General features: G+C 40.0%; 1 protein-coding gene across 4 annotated transcripts in view; it reads left to right on the plus strand.

Moving 5' to 3' along the window:
* The window catches only part of TENM3 (teneurin transmembrane protein 3), a 1,312,080-nt gene that overhangs the window by 1,258,473 nt on the left and 37,405 nt on the right, over positions 1–16,202 (plus strand). The window lies entirely within an intron of this gene.

A 16,202-nucleotide genomic window follows, 5' to 3' on the forward strand; every position in this document is an offset into this window, starting at 1 on the left:
AGGGAATGGATAACTGAAGGCCTATAAAGGCATTCCGTTATGCATTCCGTCATAGAATTGCGTTATGGTCCGTAGTAACAAAATCCATAACGCAATTCACCTTTTGCCAGTAAACAAAGCGTGAATGAATTTCATAGCCTGAAATTCGCTCATCTCTAGTCATCACTACCTGATTTTTAGGGATCTGACATTCCACCGCCAGCAATCAGCTTTTCGGGCGTACTCCTTTGCCAGACGTTGGCGCCGGAACTGTACAGCTCCATCAACTGCGCAGTGGAGAGAGCTTGTCACTGCAGCACTGCTCCCATTGACTACAATGGGAATAGCACTTTAGTAATGAGCCCCTCCCCTACAAAGTTGACAGAGCTATGGAGCTGTTTAATCCTGCTATTTCATGGCAACAAAGCTACACTTGAACAGCTGATCGGAAGGGATGGAGGGCGTCGGAGGATAGGCCATCACTACGAAAAAGTTGGACAACCCGATAAACCCATTCTGAAGCTTGTTTAAGTAAATATTATCCTCTTGCAAAACCCTTTAATTCTTGCACTTACTGGAATAAAAGCACTTGATCCGTCAGTAAATTTGCCTTGTTACTGAAGTTTCGAGGTTTCTTTTACTCATTTCCCGATCTGTCAGCGGAGTTATAGGGTCTTGGCAGCAGTGTTAATAAGTGACAGGAATCCTTATCATCCACGGCTAGTTAAACCATTTGAGGGATGGTGAAGCTTATTATCCTGTGTGTTATCTATCGCCATTTAATTGTTATATGACACTGACAAGCTATGCAAGAGTTCACAGTAAAATTTACTAACAAAATCAATAGAGGAATACCAGGGATGAGATACAGACATTGCAATTGGAAGGCTGGAATGAGATGTCGAAAAGAGGTGAATGAAGGGAGCAAACAGTATATTTTCTTTTATGAGTTATATCTCTAAGAAGCAAGAGGCTGTGTACGCATCATATTGGATGATGTGGATACACAGAAAGGCATCGGAAGTCATGGAAACTGCTGTGCCTTCATAGACTTATTTTATTTATTTGATGCACTTAGATAGCACCGCTATATTCCGCAGCGCTTTACAGACATTATCATCACGCTGTCCCCAGTGTGGCTCACAATCTACGTTCCCTATCAGTGTGTCTTTGGAGTGTGAGACGAAACCGGAGAACCCGGAGGAAACCCACACAAACATGGGGAGAACATGCAAACTCCATGCAGATGTTGTCCTTGGTCACATTCAAACCTAGGACCCCAGCACTGCAATGCACCCGTGCTAACCACTGAGCCACCATGGTGCCCATAGACTTCCATACTTACATCACAATCAATATCTCATAACTCAGTTAAGGTCTACCAAACATATTTTGTTGTTAATGCCTACCTGAATTTTCAAAAAAGCCACCATTTCCTGTGAGCCGTCTTCTGTGTCTCCGTTACTAGGGACAGATCTTGACTGGCAACAAGCAGTGGACAGCAACTTAGGGGTCTGTAGTGCCTATGAAATTAGAGATTTTTTTAAGGCGGATGCAGGCATATTTTTTAATTGAAGTGATTTAGAAATGTGCTACTTGCACAATTCTCTATTAAATGAAATGACATTGTGTGAAAGTATCATTATGATACCAGGAGATAGAGATCAGGTCACCCGATCCCCCTCCTATGTTTGCTAAAACTAGCTGGACTCAGGAGGACTACAAGCATCCATGGATACCTCTAAAGGGGGTTCAGAGGAAGCAGTCATCCCATACTTTATCTATACGGCACATGAAAGATGAGGGCCCTGTAACAATTTTGCCTAGGGGGCTTCACATTACACCTCTACAGGGATTCACTGGATACTGTGGAAATCCATTCAATTCCACTCTTAATATCCATGACTTGCTTGGCTAAGCAGACCCTATAAATTGAACAGGGGTGTCCAAAACAGCCAAATCCTTTAATATCATCATTTATTGTGGGTCATTGGAAAAAATACGTCATGCAGTACATTGGAGATTTTTCACCACAGTTGTACATGATAAAATCCACCATACGTATATGCATTGCCTAGTTACAGATGAGTATGGTGCTGATACTATTTCCCCAGATGACTATGCCCTAGTGCATTACCTGAAACATCTCTGTTATAACAGCCACTGGTTGCAATGATTCCACTTCTCATGATGATGGGCGCTGATTAGGAGTTATTAGGTAAATCATTAAAGAGGTATTCCCATGTGAGACATTAATGGCATTTCTCTAGGATATCCTATCAATGTGAGATAGGTGCAGGTCTCATGTTTAGGCGCCGGGCCTCCGAAGTAAAGAAAAGCACAGTATGCATACCCTCCATTCAGTTCCTTGGGAGTGTACAAATATTTTCGGAAGTTCCATAGTGATAAATGCAAAGAAAGCTGTATATGTGTGGTCATCCCTCCATTCACTGCTATGGGACTGCTGGAAGTCAATGAGCCAGCACTCTATTTTTGAAACTTCATAAGTGGTGAAAGGAGGGTGGCCACACATGCGTGGTGTTCTGTCCCACCACTAGGGAACCCACACCTTCCTAGCCATATGCCATCAATGTCCCAAATATGTCACGTAATATGTCCAATCATGGCAAATGCTCAGATTAGATATTCAGACAGAAAATTCCCGTTGTGTATATAATAAACTGTACAGTATGTACACGTATGCATATTGTGGTTTGGTAGAAAGAGAATGATACAGTAAATGCCAGATAATTTACTACTTTTTCCTTGACATTGTACATATCAATTGTAGCTACTGTTTCAGGAGATTCAGAAGTTATAAATGACTACTCCTTATGGGAGGACTCATTTCATGCCCAATAGTTGGAGGCAAAGCATGCCCGTGGGGCTGGGTAACGGCATCAAGCAGTTTGTGAATAGACAGGGGCAGTGATGCAGTTAATAGGAGGATAAGGAGTAGTTGGCAGATATAGTGTTGCCTGTAAGAAAATGTTTGCTGGAAAATATAGCAATTTTCTAACTGTTACTGACTTGTGGCTATTTCCTGCCGTATTATTTTCTAAGGAATATCATAATCAAGAAGAATATTTCTTATATGTAATTAGACAAATGTGGCTCACAGGAGTGACACACAAACCAATGATAGAGGTGCACACAGTTTAAGAGGAATCACCCTTCCTCTTAGAAAGAATAACTGGAATATTGTAGGGTAGTCGGGCACACTCAATATACTGGGAACATATAGAATTTAATATATTCATAAAATCATAAAACCATACATATAATATGCAACAATGGCTGGAATAAAAAGCCTAAAAGTAAAATAAAATAAACAGCCTAAGATAGATAATAAGAAAGTGCGGTGCAATAGGGACAATCCCCCAAAGTCAACCTGTAATGGTCGCTTAGTAATAGACTTTGCTTCCAATAGTGGTATATACCGGCATCAAGCCCGTGCTACTGTTTCCAGAATGTTCATGGATGGTATAGACAGTCTTAGTCAATAGTACATACTCCAGATATATTGCTCCGATGTGAGATCTTGTTGGCGTGCTGTTAGAAAAAGTGCTTACCGTGCCTGCTGAATACCCCTTTATCACTCTGGACACTTCTCTTGTGAAACTGGAGACTGGTGTCTTTGAAGCTCTATCCATCCGACTTCCGCGCTGGTGGCTGTTTGCACGTGTCTACTGCTGCTGTAGCTTGTGGTAGTGCAGTAAATTTCCACTCCTCGCGCACTGGACAATTTCTTGTGGGTAAATTAACACATGGAAAATTTATATCCAATAATGTTCCAATATTTCTGGGGGATCCTTGACCAAACGCATTTCGGGGTTTTAAATGACCCCTTCCTCAGAAAAAAAATCGGAATAGCGCAGCATTCAGAACAGTTCAGCGGGACGCCACTGACTTGTAAGTATAGTGGGACGCCGCTAAACTTTTACTTACCGAGAGTACACTAAAGCAATATATCTGGAGTATGTACTATTGACTAAGACTGTCTATACCATCCATGAACATTCTGGAAACAGTAGCACGGGCTTGATGCTGGTATATACCACTATTGGAAGCAAAGTCTATTACTAAGCAACCATTACAGGTTGACTTTGGGGGATTGTCCCTATTGCAGACGCACATTATAGAATTATTGTACCTTCTTATTTATTCATACACCGCACTTTCTTATTATCTATCTTAGGCTGTTTATTTTATATTACTTTTAGGCTATTTATTCCAGCCATTGTTGCATATTATATGTATGGTTTTATGATTTTATGAATATATTAAATTCTATATGTTCCCAGTATATTGAGTGTGCCCGGCTACCCTACAGTATTCCAGTTATTTCTTATATGTGTTGTGAAAATGATTAAATATCTTTAAGGGGTTATCCGCGAATTAAGAAAATGAAAATACTTAAATATTACTTTAGTATAAATATATTCCCAAATACATTTCATCAGCTATAAAGGTTCATTTTGTCTAGGGAGCAATCAGTAGGAGAAATAAAATGGCCTATTAGAACACACAAAACCTGTCCTAATCACACAGGAGGACAAGTTACTTTACAACACTGAGGTAAAGAGCTGCCTCATCCTCCTCTCTGCTCTGCTTGTCAGGAATTATGATCCTGAATACAATTTAATATGATCTTCAGCTCTTTAACTTGTCTTCCTGTGTAATTAGGACAGGTTTTGTGTGAACTAGTAGGACAGCGGCCATTTTATTTTTCCTAATGATTGCTCCCAGGACAAAACGAGCTATTATAACTAAAGAAAGGTTTTTTTTATATACAGGTCCTTCTCAAAAAATTAGCATATTGTGATAAAGTTCATTATTTTCTGTAATGTACTGATAAACATTAGACTTTCATATATTTTAGATTCATTACACACCAACTGAAGTAGTTCAAGCCTTTTATTGTTTTAATTTTGATGATTTTGGCATACAGCTCATGAAAACCCAAAATTCCTATCTCAAAAAATTAGCATATCATGAAAAGGTTCTCTAAACGAGCTATTAACCTTATCATCTGAATCAACTAATTAACTCTAAACACCTGCAAAAGATTCCTGAGGCTTTTAAAAACTCCCAGCCTGGTTCATTACTCAAAACCACAATCATGGGTAAGACTGCCGACCTGACTGCTGTCCAGAAGGCCATCATTGACACCCTCAAGCAAGAGGGTAAGACACAGAAAGAAATTTCTGAACGAATAGGCTGTTCCCAGAGTGCTGTATCAAGGCACCTCAGTGGGAAGTCTGTGGGAAGGAAAAAGTGTGGCAGAAAACGCTGCACAACGAGAAGAGGTGACCGGACCCTGAAGATTGTGGAGAAGGACCGATTCCAGACCTTGGGAGACCTGCGGAAGCAGTGGACTGAGTCTGGAGTAGAAACATCCACAGGCGTGTGCAGGAAATGGGCTACAGGTGCCGCATTCCCCAGGTCAAGCCACTTTTGAACCAGAAACAGCGGCAGAAGCGCCTGACCTGGGCTACAGAGAAGCAGCACTGGACTGTTGCTCAGTGGTCCAAAGTACTTTTTTCGGATGAAAGCAAATTTTGCATGTCATTCGGAAATCAAGGTGCCAGAGTCTGGAGGAAGACTGGGGAGAGGGAAATGCCAAAATGCCTGAAGTCCAGTGTCAAGTACCCACAGACAGTGATGGTCTGGGGTGCCATGTCAGCTGCAGGTGTTGGTCCACTGTGTTTTATCAAGGGCAGGGTCAATGCAGCTAGCTATCAGGAGATTTTGGAGCACTTCATGCTTCCATCTGCTGAAAAGCTTTATGGAGATGAAGATTTCATTTTTCAGCACGACCTGGCACCTGCTCACAGTGCCAAAACCACTGGTAAATGGTTTACTGACCATGGTATTACTGTGCTCAATTGGCCTGCCAACTCTCCTGACCTGAACCCCATAGAAAATCTGTGGGATATTGGGAAGAGAAAGTTGAGAGACGCAAGACCCAACACTCTGGATGAGCTTAAGGCCGCTATCGAAGAATCCTGGGCCTCCATAACACCTCAGCAGTGCCACAGGCTGATTGCCTCCATGCCACGCCGCATTGAAGCACTCATTTCTGCAAAAGGATTCCCGACCAAGTATTGAGTGCATAACTGAACATAATTATTTGAAGGTTGACTTTTTTTGTATTAAAAACACTTTTCTTTTATTGGTCAGATGAAATATGCTAATTTTTTGAGATAGGAAATTTGGGTTTTCATGAGCTGTATGCCAAAATCATCAATATTAAAACAATAAAAGGCTTGAACTACTTCAGTTGGTGTGTAATGAATCTAAAATATATGAAAGTCTAATGTTTATCAGTACATTACAGAAAATAATGAACTTTATCACAATATGCTAATTATTTGAGAAGGACCTGTATATATATATATATATATATATATTTAAGTATTTTCATTTTCTTAATTCTTGAGTAACCCCTTTAACATCTGCATAATTATATTCATATACAACTATGTCAAAAAGCAGTGACATAACTAGAAATTACTGGGCCCCACAGCTAATTTTTGAACGCCATTCCCCCTTCCCACCAACTTCTTTGGAACTTTTGGGTAGGCCGCTTCTGAGTTTGGGCCCCCAAGCAATCGCTTCCCCTATAGCTATGCCCCTGTCAAAAGGGGACATTTACACAGGGGCGGATTGGCCATTGACCTTACAGGAAAATTTCCTGGTGGGTCAATGCCCCAGGGGGCCATACAAGTCCTTCTCTCTGTGAGAATCAGGTGCGTATGTACCCAGCCAGTGTGACCACACATGCCCTCCTGAATTCAACTGCTGTGGCTCCACCTCACCTCCTAAGATCCTGCTCCATAGACAACTGCAGGAGGAGGACAAACAAATGGCAGCTATTGATGACGAGTACAGAGGGCCAGCTTTCGGGGCTGTATATTGTACTACACTGTGTTATGTGGTTCTGTTGGGATTGTATTTTGCACCATGGTATTGCTGACCCCGCCTACTTGTGTTTCAATGTTTTTGCTTAATTTGGATCTGCCTACAAAATGGGGCCACTTTTATTTAGTTTTTCCAGGGCCACTTTAAATTCCCAGTCTGCCCCTGCATTTACATATACCTTCCCATGCTGCATATGTTCTGTATAGAAGTCCTTTACAAAGAAAGGTATGTTGACGTGTGATCTGTAGGATCTGGTGATTATTTGACTTTGCACTTTTGCAGACTGATTGCCAGTATTGGTATAGCTGTAGTACTGTATGTAAATGTTGATCAGGGAATTATAAATACTAAAGGATCTCATGAAGACATTACCATGGGAGGGGGGGGGGGGGCTGTTGGCGATCAACAGCTGCTGCAATATTTTGGCCAATCATGATAAATTGGTTTGGATCTGCCTTTAACACAAGGCGATGACCGCCCAAACAGTCTATTGCATGATTACTCATTCCCATTCGCTTCCCTGGATAAGCATGTCGTTGATCACATCTTTTATATGGACAGTCCGCCGACGATCAGCTAATCAACGTTAGGCCAACACTTAATAAAAGCTGGACAACTCTTTTATTAACTGTACTTAGAAATAATGCAAACGAGAAAATGTACAAAATGAGAACAATAAAGTATCTGGACTTCCACACGATTATTCCTGCAGCAATTTAATGCTAAAAAATGTGCTTGTTTTGCTAATTGTTTTAAATAAAGCCCCATGTTGTTTTTGCCTATTAATGAACAATTTTAATAAGCGTTTGCAGCAGGCAGGCTCCTAGCAGGGATGTGAGTGCCTCTGTAAAGATTTCCTAATAATAATGCTGCACTTTAGTATCCCTGTAAACGAGGGAATATTAAAGCACTTTGCATCTTTATGCAGTTTCACAAAGCATGATTAGTAACCGGATATAATTGGTAATTTTTATGTCCATTAGAGGCACAGAACCTTAAACCTGCTGCGCCAGCCTTTGCCCCCTTGACCTTTTTTATTTTGCTAAGGATTTTAGCGCTGCCATTTTATGATGTTGAGCAAGTGTTGCTTAGTCAACAAAGTAAAAGCTGTGCTGTATTTACTACAGAAGTAGCATTTATGATCTGGAGCAAGCGATTTTAACAAGGTATTTAGTCTAAGAGGGATCTTTAATACTGTTCTAGCAACAAAAAGGCCCAGAATGTGCGTTTACTTCCTAAACTGTAATATTTCTTAAAATTCGACTTTGATTCTCTCTGCCATGTAGCCAGGCACAGAAATAAGGTAATCGCCATCGAGCAGTGCATGAGGAAAGAGAAGAGAAAGGGATTAAAGGACAAATATTGATTTAAGCTAATGTCTAGAATAGGTTGCTGTAATGGATTCCTTACAGATATGGACATGGGTAGTAAATCTTGGCTGCGGCACTGAACAGAGTTTTGTTAAATTGTTAAAAACAAGCATAACAAACCCTGCTTAGTAAGTTTGCAATATACTTAATCTTCAGAGCTTGTTTCCTCTATAAGATGTAAGACCCACTCAACATGGTAAATTCAGCTTTTTATTGCATATATAACAAGTCCAGAGGTTATAAGACAAACATTTCTAGTAGTATACCATAGGGCAGAGATAAATGCGACCATTAAAGGGGTTATCCAATACTATAAACTGCCCCCCCCCATATGCCGGGCCCCTCACAGGGAATATACTTAGCCTGCTCCCCACTCCCTGCGCCGCTCCTGGTCCCCACACCGCAGCTGCTGCTTCTCCCCTTTGCGTAGATGAAAACATCTGGTGTCGGGGGAAGAGCCTCCCTATCATCATCAGAGATGCTAGGGAGGCTCATCCCTGTCCCCGCCTGCCATTGGCTGCTTCCCCTCCGACACCGGATGTTTTCATCAGCACAGGGAAAAAAGCAGCGGTGGCGGTGCGGGGACCAGGAGCGGCACAGGGAGTGGGGTAAGTATATTCCCTGTGAGGGGCCCGGCATATGGGGGCAGTTTATTATATTGGATAACCCATCTAACTATGAAAAACTTAGAGGGAATCTGTCAGATGAAAAAACAACCACCTTACAACATCCCCTACCTAGTGTGGTCAGCAGTTTGGCAGGGTCCAAAACAGCTAGCAGACTTGCTTTAAAGGGAATGTTTTGTCATAAAATGAACCTTGTTTAAACACATTTTTAAAGAATTTATGGTGACGATATTTTTTATTTTTCATGTCAATATATATACTTCATTTAAATAAAAACCATAAAATCCTGCCGTTTTCGCACTGACCACTAAGCCTAATAATAGGCACCACTTCTCAGTCTGTTCAGATTTACTTTATTGCAGTTACCTGCTTATCATTACAGTCAGTATTAGAATGACAGATATCACCTCTGTGTGTAGATAATACAGTATTCACCCTTCACAATGGGTAAATGTCAAAGCTTATCTGCTCCATCCTGACCACTGCACAGGTCACAGAGCAAGCCTAGAAAGCTCTACCATAGAAGTAAATGAGGCCCCCTCCAGACCATTGTGTGTATGAACCATGGGGTGCCTTAAAGCAGTTCTTAAATGCTATCTGGCAAGATAGAAACCTCATAATCATTTACAGGAAATATAATTAAAAAATCTTCAATCAGAAAACAGATTAGAAAAAAAGGATGGTTGTCGCTATCTGGTTTTAACTGGCAGAAAATAAAATTATTTCGCACATTCCATTTAAGCAAGCCCTAGATGAAAATAATTCCCCATCTTGTGTAGTTTCAGGCTGTATAAAGCATCATTAAAAAATTACATATTATTTCAATAAGATTTTCTCATTTTTGGTCTTTTTAATGTTGTACATGTCTGTACAAACATAGAGGAACACCTGCACTTATGTGCCCCAATCCAGGTAATCAGTGGTGCTTAGCAATCACAGCAGACGGTCTCTTCAGAGTAATAGAATAACTTAGAAGAATTTGCAAAACTCTCCATTTCCATAAAAACTCTGCTTTATTTTGGTTAAAACATCAGCATGGTTGGCACAACCTGACACTCAGGTAGGCGACGGCCATCTCCCACTATACATACTTCTTCAGCCGCCTTACGTATAGTAGCTGCAGGCTGCTGTTGTTTAAGAGGGAAGTATTATCAGAAAATAGCATGTTATTTTTTACTACATTTTTGCATTTTTGCCCTTTTGCTTTTTTTTTACATTTTATGTCTATACATAAAATAATAATTCTGAAATATTCCAGTCTACTCATTAACTACTGCAGAACACACAATAGCTTCAGAGTTTTATTTTTCTATGGGTCACTTGACAGCTTTACTGTGTAAACTGGGACAGATCCATTAGAGTCATCTCATTATTATTACAGGTGAAGGATTCAATGAAAGATGACATTAATGTAAGACATTAAAAAACCACCCTCTGTATGTTGCTCCACTGCAACTTCCTAGCTTCTGGGGGAGAGGTAGCACTTCATCCCTTAATGTAGACTCTATAAGGCTACTTTCACACTAGCGCTTGATCGGATCCGTTCTGAACGGATCCGATCATATTAATGCAGACGGAGGCTCCGTTCAGTACGGATCCGTCTGCATTAATAACTTAGAAAATTTTCTAAGTGTTCAAGATGCCTGAGCGGATCCGTTCAGACTTTCAATGTAAAGTCAATGGGGGACGGATCCGCTTGAAGATTGAGCCATATGGTGACCTCTTCAAGCGGATCCGTTCCCATTGACTTACTTTGTAAGTCTGAACGGATCCGTTCGCCTCCGCACGGCCAGGCGGACAGCTGAACACTGCAAGCAGCGTTCAGCTGTCCGCCTGTTCGTGCGGAGGCGAGCAGAGCGGAGGCTGAACGCCGCCAGACTGATGCAGTCTGAGCGGATCCGCTCCATTCAGACTGCATCAGGGCTGGACGGAGGCGTTCGGGTCCGCTCGTGAGCTCCTTCAAACGGAGCTCACGAGCGGACCGACGAACGCAAGTGTGAAACTAGCCTTAATCAATTTACACTTTTCTGACTATTAACTCCCATTCATTGCAGATTTCATAAATCACAGATTCGGCTGTACGGTCTATACAGACAACTCATGAAGGCAGTGTGCCCCTCCAGTATGGCCAGACAGAGGGAAGTGTGTGCCTCCAATAAAAATAAAAAATAAAAAAAACTATAATACATTTTTTTCTCTAATAAAATATTTAAAAAGAACCAACTTTTAGACAACATCTCTGCTGCATATGCCCCTATATCAATTTTACACAGAAAAATTGAAGTAATGCAGTGAGCAATATGACAATAACTTGCTCTGTATTTCCTGAGCAGTCCGTGCTCCTTTATGTTATCTACTGGATTTATTTAGAATCTCTTGAACCATTTATTTCCCTGGTATTAGAAAATGCAAGTGCAGCCGACAAGCTGAACTTTATTATTTATCACCGAGGATAATGCTTACAGCATCCAGTATATATTAAAACAAAATTTCTGGTCCCATCTTTCCTTGTTAATGGCGGGGTTATTGCTTCCTGCATTTGGTATGAAGAATGTGTTAATTTATTATAAATGTATTTATTTTTACTAAATCACATGTACTGTGTGAACAGATGTTTACAGCTCGCACAGAGATGCAGATTTATTTTAGTTTTGCATTTGTAAACTCATCAGAAATGAAACTAATTTTTCCGGTGTTCTTAGCAATATGATAACTTTTATTTGTTCTATAACTGCATAACACGGAGAAATAAACTGAGAAGAAGCTATGAATCCTGCATGTTCCACCTCATTCTTCGGTCTGTAATATTTGGCCGTAGTATTAATGCTTTTACTGAGCCACGTATCGAATATTTGTTGCTTTTTTATAAGGGTTTTGATCTTTTGTTTCTTTCTTAAACTCTTTTTTTTTCTTACAGTAGACACACTGGGAATTTTAAGGCCACATTTAAATCTCTTTAATGTAAAATGTATGATTGGAATATTATTTAGAAGATATAAAGGCCTAGTAATATTTAATATTCTATTCAAACACTTAAAAATTCACAGGGAAAAACAAAAGGTCAATATTAAGCAAAATATGATTTAATTAGACAGCTTTAAACTGTAAATCAAAGTGTAGTTAAAAAAAAATATATCACACTTGCATTGTTCAGAAAGTTTAAAGTAGACCTACCAAGATTTTTATAAGGATTTCTGCGCGAATTAAAATAGAAAAAAGCATTTTAACATCAATGTTTAGAAAACCTTTAGTCTGTCTTACTATCTGTGTTGGGCAGAGATGTCTTGTATGTACAATTACACAACGTTTTACACTTTCTTCATTAAAAATCACCCACCATTCTGCTAAAGCAAAGTCTTTAATCTAGCGTGTGGTGCTACAGAATCTGACATAAATCCTTCAGAGCACTGCTCCGATTTCTGATGGTTCTCTCTGCTCTCCACTTCCACTATCTCAGTGTTAGGGCTCTTTCAGACAACTGTATCCATTTTGTAGCAAATTGCAGATCCACAAAACACGGATACCGGCTGTGTGCGGTCTGCCCTGTAATAGAAATGCCTTTTCTTGTCCATGAAACGGACAAGAATAGAGCATGTTCTATCTTTCTTGCAGGGCCAAGGAATGGAAGTACAGATGTGGACAGAACACGGTGTGCTATCCGCATGTTTTTGGGCCCCACTGTAGTGAATGGGTCCACATCCGTTCCAAAAAATTGTGGACACAAATATACGGTTGTGTGATTGGGCCCTTATTGGTAGTGGAGGGGAGAAGGTTGTACATGGCTGATCAGAGTGTAGAAAGGGGGGGAGCATTCAAGAATCGCAGCTCTCACAGGCTATAGATAGGAAATAAAGCATATACAAGACAGTTTCCGGGGCAAGACAGCAGTATCCTGGACATACAGATTTCATATCTGGCACGTATTACTGAGAAGCACACAACCATGTGAGAAAAGTCTGCTGCTACCTCCATACTCCTTCAATCTCTTTTAGAACCTTTGAGGGATAAAGTATAAAAATAAATGTAAATACACAAAAATAAGTGAAAAAAGGATATAAAAAAACCACCCCAAAAAAAGTCCCCTACACTAATCATTCTCCTATCGCTAGCCAAGGCCTGACATTGGATGATAAACCAATGATAACCCCAAATACCTAAAATGTAGAAAAGGAAAGCGTATTTTAGGAGGAATTTATCATTGTAAGTGCACTTGAAGTTAGTTATTAGATTGGAGTTGCTATGCGTATCAAATTTAGCAGTTGCGACAGTACGCCTCGGGGATGCCTAGTGTGGAGTTGCAACTTTTTTTCAAATTAAGTTGCACTTAATAAATGTGAAAAGAAATGTATCTACTCTGAAATTCTGACCAAAGTTTCACTCCAAATGGATAGGTGGCACTGGAAAGAGCAGTGCTCAAAAAGTCGACAAAATGTTTTTACAAGTGACCCAAAAAAGTCACAAAAACACTATTTGCGACTCAAAATTCATGAATGCAAGGCTTAATAAATTCCCACCCATTTATGTATTATAGGAAATGAAATCTGAATTATTTATTTTAAAAAAACTATGGAAAATTCAGGTCAGAAGCCCAGCAAATAAAACGGCTATAGGCATTAAATGAACACATGTGAACAGCGTCTAAACTCTCTCTTATTCTGAAGACTGAAATGCTCCTAGTCTTTAGCCAACTGAAGGATGATTCCCCCAAAAATGTGTGCCTACTCACGTTAATACAGCATGTAATATGTCCACAATCCACATGTGTATAGAAGTGGAGACTACAGCACCAACTCTGTGTGTCCACTGTAATCAGGTCCTGACCCTGAGCAGTAGTCAACCTACTCTATAGAGCTGCTCGTAGTCATGTCCAAAGTGAAAATCTCCCCTTGCACTGAGCTGTGCAGATTAACTTTTGAGAACAGGTGAATGTGTTTCTTGTTTCACATTGCTAAGCCAAGAGCATTCAAGGGCATCTGAGTGCCTACTCGTGCAGCCGTTCTTCAGGGATGGTTGCAAAAATGGGACGTGCATAAGGTCATGTTTGCGCTCGTTAGTTTATTAGCAGATTTGCTGCCGGAATATTTTACTGCAGATGTGAAAATGCAAGTCATTGGAAATGCATAAATCTATATTGCAGGCATAAGCTGGCTTAGCTCATGCCATGTTAGGACACAGAATAAGGACATGGTCTTGAACTTCTCCTTATAAAAAAGAAAACCCTCCGTATCTCAATACATATGATGAGGTAGCCTTAGACTCCAGCTCTGCAAGTTTCTTCTAATATAACAGGTACAGATGGTCATGCATTGGATTAATCAATATCACTGCTTGCTGCTCTACAGCTACGGATTATTAACTCTGTTCAGTTTTCCTGTCTTAGTTTAGAGTCGATAGAAGTTTTAATTGTTTATCAATGCTTTTTCACTTTCCTCCTCCATTATGCAAATTTCAGACCAACTGTCTTCCTGCCACTGTGACATGTTGGGTTACCATGCCCAAAACTAATCTGAAAGCTGGCACCCTAAGGGAACAGCAGTGCAGCATGCTACTCTTCCTGAAGATTATATAGCGCTCCTAACAAGCCATATGTAAATGGCGCCCTGCTTGACATGCCCAATCACAGCTGTTTAAAAAAGGAAAAAAATTCTACAGTATTCGCTGATTATTCTAAACTAATGGCTTATTTAGCTGGGGCGCATGAATAAAGATGCTTTTTTAATGAAAATTGCACACCAGGATTAAATGCAAAGCAGAAAAAAAGAACAATGTTAAATTACTCATAGAAAATGACTCACTTGAACGTGGGTTCTAGCAAATTAGTGACACTGATGTTTACTATAAGGGCAATTTGAGAGCTGTCTGCCTGTTCACAATGCAGTCAGTCTGCACCCATCACAAAAGCATGGCGCGCTCCTAGCTATCCGCTCTAACTCATACACCAAGCATATTATTTTGCTTTAATACCCTGTAATATCTGGAGTTAGTAAAAAATCACAGGTATATGCTGGTGCTAATTAAGCGGAAGAATGAAATTGGCACCTTGCAATTAGTGTAGCAAAAGCTGCGAAAGTGTGAAATTATAGATTCATTTTTTCTTATAATTGAAAAGTTTGCAGCAATTTTTTTTACATTTATGTGGGCTTACCGGCTTGGATTTATCTATCCATCTATTATCTATCTATCTATCCGTTTGTACATTCATCTATCTTATATCTATATCTTATATTATCTGTCTGACATCTATCATATCTCTTAGGCATTATGCACATGGCATTAAGTGTTTTGCGCAAAACACGGATCCTGGCCGTGTGCATGCCACCATTTATTTTTTAACTTCAGTAGAAACGTCCTATCCTTGTCAGAAAAATGGACATAAATAGGAAATGTTCTATTTTATTTTTAATTTTTTGTGGGACTGTGGAACAGATACACGGATGCAGATAACACACAATGTGCCGTTCGTAACTTTTGCGGCCCCATTGAAATGAATGGGTCTGCATCCGAGCCACAAAAAATACGTAATGCATGCGAACAGAATCTACAGCCGTGTGTATGAGACCTTACTAGTATCCTATCTATTTATATTTCTTCCTATTATACATTTCTTAGTATCTATCTATCTACCTATCATCTATCTATTATCTTGTCACAGACGTACCGACATATACGGACGTTCCCGCGAAAGGTGGCAGGAGATCTGTGAGACTGGCAACATGTGGTTTGATCTGACATGTTTTCCTTTTGGATCAAATAACATCTGTGCTGTTTCTGGTGCTTGCCACACCTTCTTTCCCCAGGCTCATAAATACTAATAGAGTATATCTAAAGTTATGTATCAAGTTTTAAAGGGGTTATACTAAATCTTGTAAACTCTTTTTTACTCACCTACAGATGTAGTAGAGTTAACACACATGCTTTATGAGACGTGTTATCTAAACGAAATGCATTAAGCAAACACCTTCAACTGCTTTTTAATGGCTTTTGTTTCAAGATAACGTGATGAGTTAAGAGTTTGTATGTTAACCATGATACAACTGTATCTGATTATCTGGAGTTCTTTCTTCCCTTTCTGTGGGTGGTCAGCAGCTCACATGAGACAATCAAGCACCTGGATTTCCCAGGATTAGCTCTTGTTAACTCCTTTCTCCCCAGAGATGCATATGGTATGTAATACCCTCATCATGCACTTATCCACTGTCCAGAGAGAGGACAACATCTGCATGGAGTTTGTATGTTCACCCCATGTTTGTGTGGGTTTTCTCCCACACTCCAAAGACATACTGATAGGGAACTAGATTGTGAT

This window comes from Bufo gargarizans, chromosome 1 (genome assembly GCF_014858855.1).
Source record: "Bufo gargarizans isolate SCDJY-AF-19 chromosome 1, ASM1485885v1, whole genome shotgun sequence".
Lineage (NCBI taxonomy): Eukaryota > Metazoa > Chordata > Amphibia > Anura > Bufonidae > Bufo > Bufo gargarizans.